The sequence below is a fragment of the Pelophylax lessonae genome (assembly GCF_965119305.1).
Source record: "Pelophylax lessonae genome assembly, chromosome: 1".
Taxonomy (NCBI): Eukaryota; Metazoa; Chordata; class Amphibia; order Anura; family Ranidae; genus Pelophylax; species Pelophylax lessonae.
In genome coordinates this window covers 355131059-355147362 of record NC_138768.1, presented here as the reverse complement: position 1 = coordinate 355147362, position 16304 = coordinate 355131059, and positions in this window count along the sequence as shown.

The following is a 16304-nucleotide window of genomic DNA, read 5'->3' as shown; positions in this document are numbered from 1 at the left end:
ACATCTTTCAACATAGGGGTAGCTCGGGCAAATTTGACAAACTATGGGCCCTGTGGCTGGCCACACTGGGATTAGCCCCAGTAGATCTGATTGGTTGGGAAGGGTAAGGCACTTTTAATCCGATCCACTATGATAAAGCCATGAAGAGATACATACAATAAATGGATGCATCGCCTACCTGGGTTTCTGAATGTTTTAATACCTGCACTGGTAAACTCACTAATGTTCTTTCATGATTAGGCTTGTTACAATTATGTAGAGTATGTGATTTGACTGTACATCTGCTCTGGGATCTGTATTGTTTGTGCACAATGTTCAATAAAGTTCTTTGATGTAAAAAAAGTACCACCGAGACAGAACTTTGAAAGAGTTTTCTAAAGTTTTAACAATGCGGAAAGAGCAGAATAATGCCTCCAAGATTTTCTTCAATGTCTCTGGGGTTTGCGTGGCCCCAAAGTCCCGTTCCAAACTGGAGAAGTAAAGCGGGGCTCCTGAGTTGGAGTTGTTTAGTATGGAAGATTATAATAGGGAGATAAGACTATGAGCTATGGGAGACGTTCGGCATCTCGTTTGGGTAACCTTATTTTCAATGTAATTTATTGAAAATAAATCGTTCTATACATTTTATACATTGAACAAGTAGAAACTTTTTTATTTTATATATGTTCATATATTACATTTTGATATGCTTAAGTTATTATGTTTATTCATGTAAGTTGCTGTACTTAAGAGACAGTTATCCTGAATCCTGTAGATTCTTTTAAAATTGTATTCTATGTAGAAAAGTAGAGGAGGTTTTATTGTCATCCATACTTGTGTTTATATTCTGTACTTATACCAAGTGCCTGTTTACGTGAACATACACAGCAGGCATTAGATTATTCAATTAAAGTATCATGTTTTTAAAATGAATGTAACACACAAACACACATTCCACATACATTATCACCACCAGTGCTGACTGAGTGTGTAATGAGAACTCAGAAAGTGATGAAAATACATAACTTGATGTCAGCTAAGGGCCATTGGTTTTTTTCTGGTTGACTCAATTTGCTTGCTTGTTACAAAGTCATAGGCTTTATCCAGCATAATGCTGTGTTTTTGTATATTTGACCCCAAAGGGTGTCTTCAGCATGTTCATTTTTAAATTGCCATTTACTGTATATTGCAGAGTTCTATGCACCATTTGCTGAAATTATTTTTATATTACCAGAAACTGTCTTCATATTTCATATGGCTCCATTATCTTTAGTCTTCAAGGCATGATCACTTGCATATATCTCGCTCCGTAATATGCTTCCCGTTGTGCCTTATTAATATTTGCAAAGTTTACAAATGTATATTGCACCTTGCTTCTAAATTGTTCTTTTTATAAGTGTGGCTGTATTGCTACTAGGAGGGCACAAATTAAATAATCTCTATTATGATTACGGTTTCCTATATTTGATAGCAGCAAAAAAATCTTTTAAGCTTATTCAAAGTTAATGTATATTTTTACATATATTCTTTATTTATTATGATCAGAAAAAAAGATATTTATTTTTTCAAGTCTAGTAAGTATTTTATGTGAATAATATGTAGTATTTTATCCAGCAAGTATATTGACTTAACAGTTGCATTCATTGCTCTCTCCACCTATCACCTAATAAAAAAAAGTGTTGTTTACAAAGGTAATAGTTCAAGAGGAAATTTAGAACATATAGAACTGATAAAAAGATATTAACAATGGACTTATCATCATCTTATACTTGCACCACCTCCTTATAAAGGATTTTATGAAACTATGACAATGTGAGCATTTTTCAGGTGCCACTTCAATAAAATGTACACATAATTTGTATGCCATGTATAAACTATCCTTTTATTTCACACATAGAAAAAAAAAATGTAACATTTACTGCGGCAAGGTGGCTCGGCTGCGCGAACCGACGTAACTGTACGTCGGTCGCGCATGGGGCTAGAGGGCGCGCACCTGCCGTCCCGGTGATGTTTTGATTTGTTTCAGAACCGATCAGTCATCACAGGTCCAGGCCATAAAAGCATTGGCCTGGACCTGGTGATCGGTTCTGACCAATTGCAGAACGTGAATAATGCAATTTGCTCTCCTGGAGCCCTTTTCGGTTCCAGCGTGAGAAGAGAAAACATCTACCGTGAGTACACAAGCACCACACTAACACCAGTACACATAGGCACACACTTAACCCCCTGATCACCCCTCCCCCCCTGTTAACCCTTTCACTCCCTGTCACAGTGTACACTATATACAGTATACAGATAATTTACTGATCACTGTATTAGTGTCACTTGTGGCCGCCTTGCTTTCAAACAGTTTCTCCCCAGCAAGCGTGGCAGATATGGGGGTCAATGTATATAATATGGTTCCTGCGCTATCCTGGATACTATTTTTTTCCTTTATGCTGCACCACAATTACTGATACTACAAAACAGCACAAATAATGGTTAAATGGGGGTGATGGTGCGCCTCAAAGGTGAAATAAATGAACATAAATTACAGTGCTTACATGTGTTTGTTTCACAATTATTGTTTTGGGCTTGATAAAACTCTATTACAGTGATTGGGTGAATCTCATAATCTTAAATACAGTTGTGCATAAATACATAAATAACATTAAAAACTTGTGACAAAAATACTCTTTAAAGTGCTCATTTCTTACGGTGATGTGTCTCCTTAAAATAAACAAACTACAGTGAAATGCAAAAAGGTATGTGATTAATTAAATCCGTATAAATGAATGTCCAATTTCATAAAGGTTTCAATAAATGATCTTCAATCAAAATAAAAGACGATTCAAAGGTGCATTATTGTGAAATAAACAATGTGACTTATTTCCTCCACCTTGTGCCACTTCTAGGTGTGCTAAATTCTCACCTCAAACAAGAAGATAAAACGCCTGTGTTACATATGCCTTTTCTCCAGCGTGGTATCTTGTGGCTCACGGGTCCTTCCTAATGGCCCGTACACACGATCCGAAAATCGGACGAAAATTAACGCTTGTGAAAGGATGGGACGATAATCGGATCGTTAGTACACAGCTTACGAGAGGCAATCACGACAGTTCACCCGATATTATCCGGTCGTGCAAGCATAAAAATTTTGATCGTATTATAACACATCGTACGATAATCGTATTATCAGTATGTTGTTCGTCCGAAAAAAATGGTGAGCAGTAGACAGCGCATGAGCAGTAGACATCATTTTCCCCTCACACGCTACAGCGTGGTTACGCATACCGGAAGCTAAGAATTATCGTCCGAGAAAATTCGTATTGTGAGTAACCTCTCCCGTTAGCGAATATTATTGAGAGCTGCTAGAATACGAAAAATAACGGATGGAGCGTCGCCCGATTTTCGGATCGTGTGTACTGGGCATAAGGGATCCTGTGTATATTCCTGGTTTGTAATTTGTATCTGGGACTCCTTACATGGGACTCCTTATAATGCGGGCTCCTTCCTTAGTATCTCCACCTCAAGGGCTCATTAAATAGATAAGGCCATCATGGTGCAGTATTAAAAACTCTTTTTATTGAAAATAAAGTAGTGCACTTACAGTTTTAATTCTTGTTTCCAGCGTAAAACATGTGCAAACAGTGCTATTTAGGAAAATTATTTTCCTAAAAATGGTTATCTGTATATCACAAACGTGTGAAAAGGTAAACAATAAATAGTGCCATAAAAACAGTGATGTGCAAATAAAGTTAAAAAAGTCACTAGTGAACTGTGTGAAATAAATGAAGTCCTGCAGGCAATTCCTTTACATTAAGTGAATTCACATAATCTGCAATATCCAGTGCTGCATGCAACCCCACCGTGACCAAACCAAAAAATGGGTGGCTGCTTACCAGAAAGAAATTATCAGAAAGCCTGTAGTTATCCCACACTAAGGATGAAACTGGCCCCAACAGGTAATGGATTCTCCTTCACTGACGGCCATCCATGTATCAAAGAGCTTTGTGTGCTTTCAAGGCTTTCCAGGACTCTCATACAGATAAAGGAAAGGCTAATAGTGCATTACCTTTAAAACGACTTTACTACATAAATAAGTAGCACTTACATGAATGTGGACAAAAAAAAGGCATCGACACCTGGCATAGAGAGATTTGCACGGCCGCCTGCAATGCAGACCATGCGTAATAATGACAACACGGCTGCTCCACCCAGGTGTGTATGTATTCTTATATTCATGTTCTCATGTTTATCATGTATTCTGGTCACTATTGCAAACATGCTTCTTTATCATTAAAGCAGTATTAAACCCAAAAGCAAACATTTATATAGTGCAGCTTACCAATTCTTAGTTGTAATGGCTGCATTTTCTTTTTACAAATTTCTTTCTTCTATTTTCATTGCGTGATCCAGGCAGCAGATCTGTTGTTTTTCAACAATTCAAGTTCTCCAGAATGTTTTAGTTTACATGCGTGAGACCAACCATTTAACACTGGCAGAGATGGTTAAAATGATCAGCTTTTATTTTTTCATGTAAAGTCTTTACCCCAAAAGGAAAAAATACTGTAACTGATTACAAAGTGTTAGCTTGACTTTGGCTTCAATTAGTTAGTGTATTTAAATCTTTTAATAAATGTAACACTCTCTCGCAGACTGGTAATGCTGCTGTCTGCTGCGCCTCCTGTGCTCATTCATCCAGAATGGTGTCTCACTAATACAGGAGGTGTGTTACTGGCCAGGTCCCTAGGTGAAAACAGAAGGAAAAGGCCAAAGAAAAAAAAAAAACAGATGCAACCCAAACATCCAATGATTAGTAAGATGCATTAGTAAGATATTTTTTTTTTAATACCACTTCAAGGTTAAGCAATCTATTATTATCATAATTTTTTTCCATAAAAACATCAACATGTTGCAGAACTTGGTACATAATTTCTGGACATGAGAGATGTGTTAAATGTAATAAAAATTAAAATAATGTATGCTTGGGTAAAAACAATGGTATTGACACAAGCAACAGAACTCGGCCCCATCCCCCGCTCCCATGTCACTGGATTTGATTGACAGCAGCAGGAGCCAATGGCTACTGCTGCTATCAATCTGTCCAATGTGAGAGAGACAGAGGCTGGAGCTGCTGTGCTCATGCTCATAACTGGATTGGATCAGGCTCAGATAAGAAAAAGGGGGGGGTGGCCTGGGGGCAGCTGCAGCAAAGCAGGTTTTTCACACTAATACAAAGAATACATTAACCTCCCTGGCGGTATGATTCTGTCAGGAATTCTGTACCAAAAGCGGTACAATTTTTTTCATGGAAATTTGGCGTTATGTATTATAGGCCTACAATTCTTAGTAATTACTGACTTAAACCTGACCAAAACAAGACTCTAGTAGACATCCCAGATGTGATAAATTTGAAACACAAACGCATGAATTATAATCTAATCAATAATATAATTTTATTATATAATATATAATATAATATATATATATATATATATATATATATATATTATATAATAAAATGATATTATTGATTAGATTATAATTCATGCGTTATATGTGTGTATATATACATATATATATATATACATACATATACATACATACATATATATATACATACATACATACATATATATACATATATATATATATATATATATATATATATATATATATATATATATATATAATATACATGTTATGTGTGTGTTTGTGTTTTGTGCTACGTTCAATGTTTGAATTTCCCTCCCTAGTTCCGCTCCCATGCAGCATTGCTGCTGCAGGGAACGGAACTAGGAAGTCATCACACCGACGGAGGACGGACGAGCGGCGGAGATCTCAGATGGCTGGCAATCTCAGCAATGGGAGATCATCGCTGGTTCGCCAGAAGAAGGTAAGAGACCGCTGCGCGCTCTGCCCATCCACCCCGAGCGTTACTCGGGGATACCGATCCTAGCACAGAAAATCCACCCCGCTCGGGGTTACCGCTAGGAGGGTTAAGGAAAAAAACCTTGAGACTTTTCAATCACTTTAAAGCCTAATTCAACCACCTTTGGTACAGGATACAGGAGACTGGAGAGAGAGAGAAAGAGCACTGCTTGAGAAACTATAAAAAATAAGGGAAGGGGCATTTAAAAAAAATAAGCTGGAAACAGGCTTTATTTAAAATAATAAAAAGAGAAAATAAACATATGATAAGAGTCTAAAAAAAGCAATTTGAAAACTGTGTTTTTATCACATTATGTGAAATCATGCTGTGTTGAAAGAAAATAACAAAATCTAAAAATTAGTAAAAAATGTACAAAAATGTTCCTTGTGTTTTTCACAATTTTTGGCGCATTTTATTTTTATTGTGTTTTCAAACAGCAAATAACATTGGGCACCGGCTCTCTAAATGTTTCAAGTTGTTATTCAAACTCCTATTTTAGACTGTTTAAAAAGAAAACCTCAAAAACACTATACCAAAGAAGCACTCAGGACACAAACAAGAGTAATTTAAATCCATTAAAAGCCTTAAAATCACATAAAACCAACTTAAACCACTATAATTCTACCTTTTCTATTGAAAAATGTCACCAAAAAGTACAGCAAAGTTCACCCAAATTGAGGTGACGCAATTTAATTTATATCTAAATAAATGACATTAGGTCACAGGACATGAAACTGCTTCCTCTGAGCTGGAGACTGATTTCTTCTTTTTGTTTCATCCTGCCTAACATCCACATTTTCCAGTTTTTCATATGGCTATGCCACTTACCGTTCATTGTGCAATGCACCGCAGAGACCATAAGTTGTACTAAGTGCTCATTTTTAATTATTATCTTTTACAAATATTGCTTCAATGATGGAATGACATACCATGAAATGTAGTTATTATTTTAATAACATGCCAATTAGCTTTAATGTATGTAAATTTTTTTGGCACACATTTGTTTTTAGATATGCCAAGATATTAAATTAAGATCTACTGAAAATGAAACACAACCTGAATATTAAAATAGAAACTTGCCAAATAACCTTCTTGTGTTAATTGCTAGAGTGCCTCAGAGGAGCAAGCCCTCATCTTTTAGAAGCATATAATTTCAATGCAACACCTGGTTATTAATTTCACAAAAGAACAATCCACCCATGTCTTAAAGGGATGATCAATTAACAGTTCTGATGTTCACTGGTATGAGTTACAAAACCTTTCTAATTAATATGATGAATATAATCCATACACAAACGTGGAAGTTTTTATCTTTAGATATTTCTATTAACTGTAAACGTGTTTTTTAAATCTAATATGTCTTTTGATAAGTGATAGCTAACAATAAGTTGTATTGCCTTTTATAGTAAGGCTTAGGGGTTGAATTACTAAAACAAGAGAGTGCAAAATTGGTGCAGTTCTGCATAGAAACCAATCACCTTCCAGATTGGAAGCTAATTGACCACCATGATTTGCACTCTCTAGTTTTAGAAAAGCAACCCATTTGTCTGCTTTGTAGCCTTTTAAGATCTAAAACCCACATTCCAAAAGAACAATGAGTTTTCCATAGTAAGGGCTAAGCAGAATATGTTTCTATTCAGAAACTTTAGTGAGTGATCAGGAACAAGTAGGCACCCCAGGCAATGGTGCAAACTGACAATATTTTTCCTAGCAGCCTGTAAAAAATGGGCCATTAAATGCCAGTGACAATAAAAATGTTTGCCAGTTTAAAATATGGCTGTGACGCTTGGCTCAAAACTGGCCATACACAGTTCCGGTCTGGAGCCGGCCGAGACCATCCGAGTGCCTGCTATAGTGCGTTTGGGCAGTGCCAGCCGGGGTGGGTCTGGCGGTGCCTGAGCATGTAGTGTAATGTCATGGTACAAGGGAGCTGAGTGGAGCGGCTTGAACAAGTTTGCGGGTCAGAGGGATGGGAGCAAGGCAAACATGGAGCTGGATTGTCAGTGCTGTTTGGACTGGAGTGGACTGAAGGGACCACCTGACGTGGAGAGAGACTGTCACTGTGACTCAGGAGAGAACGCGTTGTGTCGGCGAGTTGTCATCATCATCTATGGTGCTGCATACTGCTGTCAGTGTCACTGTGAGGGTCAATGTCATGTGTGTGTTCCTGCCCATTCTAATTTCTTGCCCTCTTGAACCCTGTCCCTGAGCTACTTACTATATTGAAAATAAAATAAGAAAAATGTTTTTTTTTCCTTAATATCTACCCTGAAACATTTTGCTAATTTGTTTGTAGCCTAAATACTGAAATCTGCACTTAAAATTGTAACTTTTGGAAATGCCAGTAAAAACTTGGCTGTGCCAGTAAATTGTGAATGTCGTGTCAATAAATTCAACCTGGTAGGTTGGCAGCACTGGCCCCAGGAGTAAATATGAAGTGCCAGTGAAGTAAGGGGGCTATAGCTTTCTCTTCCACACATAAAATCAGTCAAGATGGATTCCTTTTAACAAATATACAGTATGTTTATTCTTTGCATATGCATGCACAGTTTAAAGTGTAATTGAACCTTTGGTGCTATCACAATTATTTTATACAGTAATGATTTTCACCCCCAGATTCCCAAGCAACTCCTATACTCATCTGTCCCCAATCCAGAGAGATATTGCCCATGAAGCCACCAAACCTTTTTCACTTTTGTAGCATACACCTCATTTAATCCTATGGTGAGTTTGATCTCCGTGCTCCAGTGGCAGAGAAGAAAGGATTTATGTGAAATCGTGGATTCTAGCACTGAGATCCCAGCACTTGTAACTTTTGCAGAAGGAAGGGTTAGTCCTCAGGATTAGGTTGATGTAAAGCAGTGTCAGTGTTAGAGTTACTGTTAAAGTATTAGGGTAAGCATTAGGGTATCCAGGAGGATTGGCATGAGGAGGACCTACAGTAGGGGTAGGGGATCCTAAACCAGACCCTCTGTACAGAGTGTAAAGTGTATCATCATTATTAAACAGATGGATGACTACTGGGTAACCATCATTTTCAGCAATCACTACTAAGGCAGAATGGAGAGGGAGGCTTGGAAAAGGAAAGTTCCATAACTACAGTATTATAGTGGACTCTGCACCCAGATTGTAGAAACATTTACTGGGTTTAAAGGATTGATCTGTTTGCTTTGCAAGTGAGTTTTTCCTTAGCTTAGTGAAGGTTCTGATGACTTCCTGAAGACTTCCATCATCCAATCATGTGCAAGCCAAAAGTCTGTTTTTTGTTATCCTTGCAGATATTCTTTTCAAAGTGAATTTTCACCACATTCACCAACCTAAGAAAAAATTCCCATGCAAAGCAACTAGCCTTCTCATCTAAATCAACCCCTATGGCATCAGCTCCGAGGAGTAACCCACTCTGCTTCACACTGATCCACCACTTTGCCAGTTGCCACCTCTGCCTATTCAAATTTAAAAAGTAGTGATGCTTGCTTGTTATTTTTTCTTTTATATTTCCACTGATAATATTCTTTTTAAGTGTTTAAATACTCCCAGTGATAAAAAAAATACATTACAATGAATATTTACCAATACTATGGAGTAGAAAAATAAATTTTTTAAGCTTTTGATTGGAAATACAGAAATGATTAGTGTGTTCTTTTGTATGCTAATAAAACCATTATATTTTATTAATGTTAAACATATACCCTATATGCCAAGAAATGCACAAATGCATGGCTGAGCAATACTAACTTCAGTATCGCACCAAGAAATTTCGATAATTAAAGCATTACTTAGCTCAATCAAATACACCTAAAATCAATCCTGAGACTAAGCAGGAGATTTTTGCTACAATCAATAGCAATCCAGCGAAAGCACTAGGCCTCAGCACTCCCTTAATTATATATTGTGTGGCCTCATGGCATGTGCGTGGGCTACTGCTAAGTGTAATGGAAGTTAGTGAATTTTTCATTGGCCTTGTTTTGTTACCGTGAATATGCCTAAAAGACTGCAATTTAGTCCACAATATAGGTTTGTGAGAAACTGAGAAACATCACCTAGCTGCAACATTTAATTATAGGCTTTGAAATGGTTTACAATTTAATATTACAGGACATTACTCAAAAGGGAGGAGTGAGTACAATCTAAACATTATGTGTTACATGTAAACTTAATTACATATTTAAGTTTGAATTCTACCTGCTATATAAAGTATTGTAATGCTTTTGCTGACTTATTATCTGTCGTTTTCTTATTCCTTTCTGAGAAGAAACTTTATGAAAAGAAATGTCACAAATTTAGGAGCAGAATAAAATGAATTGTGGAATATGCAAATTCCTCAGCATATTATAGACACATTCCCATAAGCTATGTAACTAGCTTTAAAGATAGAGTACATCAGGTGAAAGAATTTCAATATTCATGTGAACTGCCTGTCATAAATCTTGGCTCTTAGTCATCAAGCACCTCTTTTGTAATACAAAGATCCTTACCTGAATTTTATGACTGATTTGCACACTGCATGATAATAGTTGCCATTTAATAAACTCACTGCCTTGACATTGTAAATTGTACTAGGCTTATAAACCAACACAATTGCATCAATGATCTTTACTACACATAGCTTTTTCTTTTTCAAATAATAAAAAAAAAAACCTGACAGATTATAAAATAATTAGAAAGTGTATATCCAACCTCAATCATGTATTCACTGCTTCCTTGGGGTCCATTAAAATTATGTATCCTCACCTAAAAGATAAGTTAACCTTTTTAAAAAAAAATAAAATAATAATAAATGCACATTTTTTGCAGGTAAAAAAATGTGAATTTTTTTTCTAGAATCCTGCAAATGGTACACATACATGATTTTGTATACAAGATATGGGGCACAGATGCGTGCTGCTAGAGCCCTGCTCCCGCTGTGATTGGACACAACGGGAGCCAATCAGCGGGTCTGGTGCCCACGATAGTCATCCAGGACCCACCGATCATTCCAAGGAGAGGCAGAACGGTGGTCTGCCTATGTAAACAAGGCAAACCGCTGTTCTGTCACAGAGGAAGATGGAGATCTTGTGTTTTTGCTAAGCAGAAACATGGTTCTCTGTTTTCCTCTAGTGCATCCATTCCCCCCACAGTTAGAAAGCACTCCCTAGGAGCACACTTAACCCTTTGATCGCCCCTGATGTTAACCCCTTTCCTGCCAGTGTCATTTATACAGTGACAGTGCATGTTTTTAGCATTGATCAATGTATTGGTGTCACTGTTCACCAAAAAGTGTCACTTACGTGTGTCAGATTTTTCCGCCACAAAGTCTCAGTGCCGCTAAAATTCGCTGATCGCCACTATTAATAGTAAAAAAAATAAATAAAAAGTCCATAAATCTATCCCATAGTTTGTAGATAACTTTTGTGCAAACCAATCAATATACACTTATTGGGATTTTTTTTTACCAAAAACATGTAGCATAGAATACATATTGGCTTAAATTGATGAAGAAATAACATTTTTTTAATTTTTTTTATTGGATGTGTTTTATAGTAGAAAGTAAGAGTTATTTTTTTTTTTTTCAAAATTGTCAGTCTTTTTTTGTTAATAATAGCGCAAAAAAATAAAAACTGCAGAGGGGATCAAATATCACCAAAAGAAAGCTCTATTTGTGGAAAAAGGAAATCAATTTTATATAGGTACAGCGTCGCACGACCACGCAATTGTCAGTTAAAGTAACGCAATGCCGTATCGCAAAAAATGGCCTGGTCATTAGGGGGTAAAACCGTCAGGGGCTGAAGTGGTTAGGCTGGGTATACATGTATTCAGCCAGTTCAGCCGGAACCAGACAAATTTTGATTAGTATGTTTCCCTGTCTTTTCAAAAGAAGGCGATAGTTAGACCAACTTCTGTTGAACGGTTCTGCTAGAAAACCAGCCTTCTATCAGCCACTGCAGCCAATGGCTACAGCAGTAATCAATGTAGTCCAACAGTGAGAGTTCCTGCTTACAATAGTGTATAATACAATAGTGAAGCAGGGGAGATCCCTGCATCCACTCTGCTTGTGTAGATGCAGGAATCCTTTAATGCTTAGTTGGGGAAAAAAAAACCCTCTCTGTTTATTTCCAGCTTTGATGTCATGATGTTAATGATTTACCCTCTAGATAGTGAGGGAGAATCTGCATCATCAGACATCAATAAAAAGTTACATGTCCTAGCTGTTGGTGCACTGCCGAAAGTACAGCTCCAAGGCTCATAAACAGTGCTGGAACTGGCAATGAGTGCACTGACTTGTAAGGATTTTGCCCACATCCAAATCCACAACAAAAAAGGAATAATTTACATGAACAATGAATTTGAGAAAATCTGAATTCCAGCCCCAGGCCCTAATGGCTATTCTCTCTTATATTACAAATGCTTTGAAGACGTCCTCTCCCCGCACTTCCTCGCTGCTTATAATGCAGCAGGTGATGGAGCGGAGTTCCCAGTGGATTCGCTCCGAGCACACATCACTGTGATAGCGAAGGAAGGGAAAGACCACCTCCTGTGCCAAAACTACTGGCCCATTTCTCTTCTTAATATTGATTTAAAGCTCTTCACCAAAATTTTGGCGTTGCGTTTGGCCCCCCTGATCCCGCAACTGGTACGACCAAGTGGGTTTCATGGCTTCCCGTGAGGCGTGTGACAACATCACAAATGCAATAGACCTGCTCCATCTTGCATGCGCCCGAAGGACTCATATGCTTCTCTCGATGGACACTGAAAAGGCGTTCGATCCAGTGAACTGGCAATTCCTCCTGGAGATCATGGAACACATTGGCCTGAGACAACGTGTGATGTCCTGGATCTGTGCGATTTACTCTCGACCCTCTGCTAATATTAAGATTAACGATTTGCTCTGGCTGCTGCAGTGAAAGCCGTGAGCGTGTGTGTGTTCAGCACGCTGTATATTGACGTCAGCCGCCCCGGGAAGACGTCAATAGACGAAACTAGTAGGGCGGGGCTTCTGGATGCTGAAGGCTACACCGTACTGAACACACAGACGCTCACGGCTTTCACTGCAGCAGCCGTAGCGATGTCCGTATGACTGTAATACTGCTCAGCACCCCTAGTGTCGGGTCAGACACTTATGAATGTGAGTGTAATTGCATTGTGTTTTAAATAAACTATTTGTTTATAGAATTACACTATTTGGATATTGTTCTTCACCCTCTATATATGTTTTGGGACTCTATCTTTCTGGTAATTGTGGCGATTGGTGCTTACCCCCGGGATAACATGCTCATGTTGGATATTTAACCCTATAAGCGTGATTGCTGGATAATACCAGCTTATCCTCTGGTGAGTCTATTTAGTGAGACCTTTGACACGTGGATGGTGGGATGCTCACAAAAATATGCACTGAAGGGACTTACTGTATATGTGGATTTTTGACACTTTTTTGCATGATTCTTCACGGGCACCTTATTCCTTATCAAGATCTCCTTTGATGAATTATGGACTTATTCTGAAATATTTATTATGGTATATTTATTCACGGATTTATATCTGCAAAGTATATGGATTTTTGAGATATGTAATCATGAAATGAATTTTTTTGTATATCAATTTTTACTCACTTTTCTCCGTTTTTTGATACACTGGTGCACTTTATACATATTTTCCAGCAAGCTGGTTTCATATATATTTTTTTATATAGTAGTAAAGTTTTTGGCACTTTAGATACATTTTTCCAGGGAACTGGTCAAAGCCCTCAGGATTTTATATGCGTTGTACTTATGTTGCACTGATTTTTACACTTGGTTGTGTATATATAACTATTTACAGTATTTATTTAAAGGCGCCTAGCACTTTCTATGTATAATTCATTTGCAAACACTTTAGACACTGTAGTATTGTCACATATTTGGGAGACATATCTAATATTATACACATATTTTTCGTTCATACTAGTAGGGGTTCAGTAAGGATTTGCGCTGATTGCCATTTTTATTGCCTCTTCTTCTTCGCTTATAAAACCTCCACATGCTCTAAGTATCAAGAAGCCGGATATAAGTTCCTGACCAGATGGTACTATACACCGGTCAAGCTCCATAGGATGTTCCCCACCTGCTCTGATCTCTGTTGGTGCTATGGGGAAGAGGTGGGATCCCTCTTACACATCTTTTGATCCTGCAGCCGCCTGAACCTTTTCTGGTCGGCGGTACTTCGCATTGCTCAAAAATTCACAGATCACACCCTCGTTTTGAACCCAGCCCTCTTTCTCCTCCACCATAATAGCTTTCCGAGAGGCGTCCTACCGCTCGTCGATCCTATCGCTCCTGTTCACAGCAGCCAAGAGCTGTATTCCTCTTCTCTGGAAACAGTCGCAGCCTCCCACGGTAGCTATGTGGTTATGCAAAGTGGCGTACATTAATGAGATGGAAGACCTTGTGGCTGCTGAACGAGGCAAATGAGATTGGTTCCTCAAACAGTGGCACTATTGGCATGAGTTCACTTTTTCCACGGAATACAAAGATCTGGTCACCTAGTGTCACTTGGTCTGCCTGGTTGGCCCTCTCTACCCCTCCCCCCCTTTTTTTTTTTTTCCTCCCTCCCCCCCTTCCCTTTCTCTCAGCTGTGCTCTTTCTTCTCACTTTCTGTCCTCAGTTATGCCCGACTCCTGGGCTAGAAAATTAGCCCCCTCTCCTCCTGGGCATTCGTACATCGCCGACCGCTTGGGTGGCTCCCCTCCGTTTCCGCATACTGGCCATGTGACAGATGCCGGTAGGGATGGAGATCGGCCCCGGGGCATGGCACTCTACCGGCTTCTGTTGCGCTACTAGGCACAATGGGTCCCAACAACATAGCGTAATTGCGCCATATCCACGAATCCTATTGTCCTAGGATGTGGTTATTTCAAGTGATCATTTTCAATATGGCTTTCTGGCTACCTCTTGTCTTTCTCATGTACATTCTAATTATCTTTATGCATCTTGAAGTTTGGTGTTGCATCAATGTTCCTAACAATATTGTATGACTTTTCCACTTTTATAAATTAAAGAATTTGAAAAAAAAAAAATCTGAATTCCAGATAGGCTCTATGACTAAGCCATATTCAGGGCAAAATGCATTAGTGATAGAGCCTGTGTCTAGTGGGAGATACACCCATTCTTTCATTCATTATCTACCTCTTAAAGTCTAGTGGTCATAAGGCTTATTCCAATGTTGTTGAGTAATAAAAAGCTCCCTCTGACTAAGCTCATCTGTTAGGTGAAACACATCAGTGCAGAAGGGTTCAGGCAGTGCTTTGTTAACAAGAACCTGAATGAATAAATATATTTTGACTAACAATGAAAGAACAAGGTGCCATTATTTCCTTTAAAAAAAGTAATAAACTTACAGTGGTTCTAGCCTTCCCTCATGCTACAACAAAATATTTCAAAATATGATATGTATTGCTGTTAGAGATGTTTCCTTATTTCCTGACTGTTGTTACTATGATAGTAACTGAGGAGAAATCTCTCCAATGAAGCACCAACATTTTTGAAAAGACTTATCCAAATGGACTGTATCCAAATTAGAATGAAAAGTGACTGGATATTTACTTAAGGCATAACAGAACATAAAACTCTACATCAGTAAACCACGGGCATGGCTTATGGCATTAGGAGTTTGAAAAGTTTGAAATTCTACCCTGATACAATATTTAACCTTACCTATTTAGGCACACAGGATTTACCTATAGATCCACTGGTCACATTAAACTATACTAATATTTGAATAAAAATCCAAAGAAAAACAAAATTATTTATTTTAAAAAATCCAGACATCTCAAAAGTAAGCTACCTCAACTACCTATATTTTCAGTATAAACAAATTCATATTTTTTTGTGCTATATTTAGAATTCAGTCCCTTAGAAAACGTGATACTATATTGACTTTCTATTTGTGATATATACGGTGAGCATTTCTAATGAATTTGCTTGAAGTGGCTGGAATAATATGATTTATAGCACCTTCTAAGTCTGTATCATAGCATTTTACGAGATGGATGGGAAGCTGGTTGTAATGAGTTTAGGAATGAGAATACATCCATCAAGTCCCACTAGATCATCTTAGGAAAGACAACACACTATCTCATATGTCCCAGGCAGGGATCTAGGTCATTATGACATAAACTACATGATTAAAACCAGGAAACTGATACAAATGTTAAGCTCTTTGATACAAAACAATTTTAATGCTTGAAACTTTTAATTAAATCGATCTCATAAATATGTAAGTTTAAAACTAATATGTAGGAGGTTACAATATTGTAAATAATATATCAGTAAGGAAGTTAATATTTATGTGCAAACAAACTCTTAGTCCAATATGTGTATGTTTATTTGCAATATGCAGAAAGAAAATAAGATAGGGTTTCAGCCCAAAAGTAACAAAGATTTAGCTAGTGATATAGATA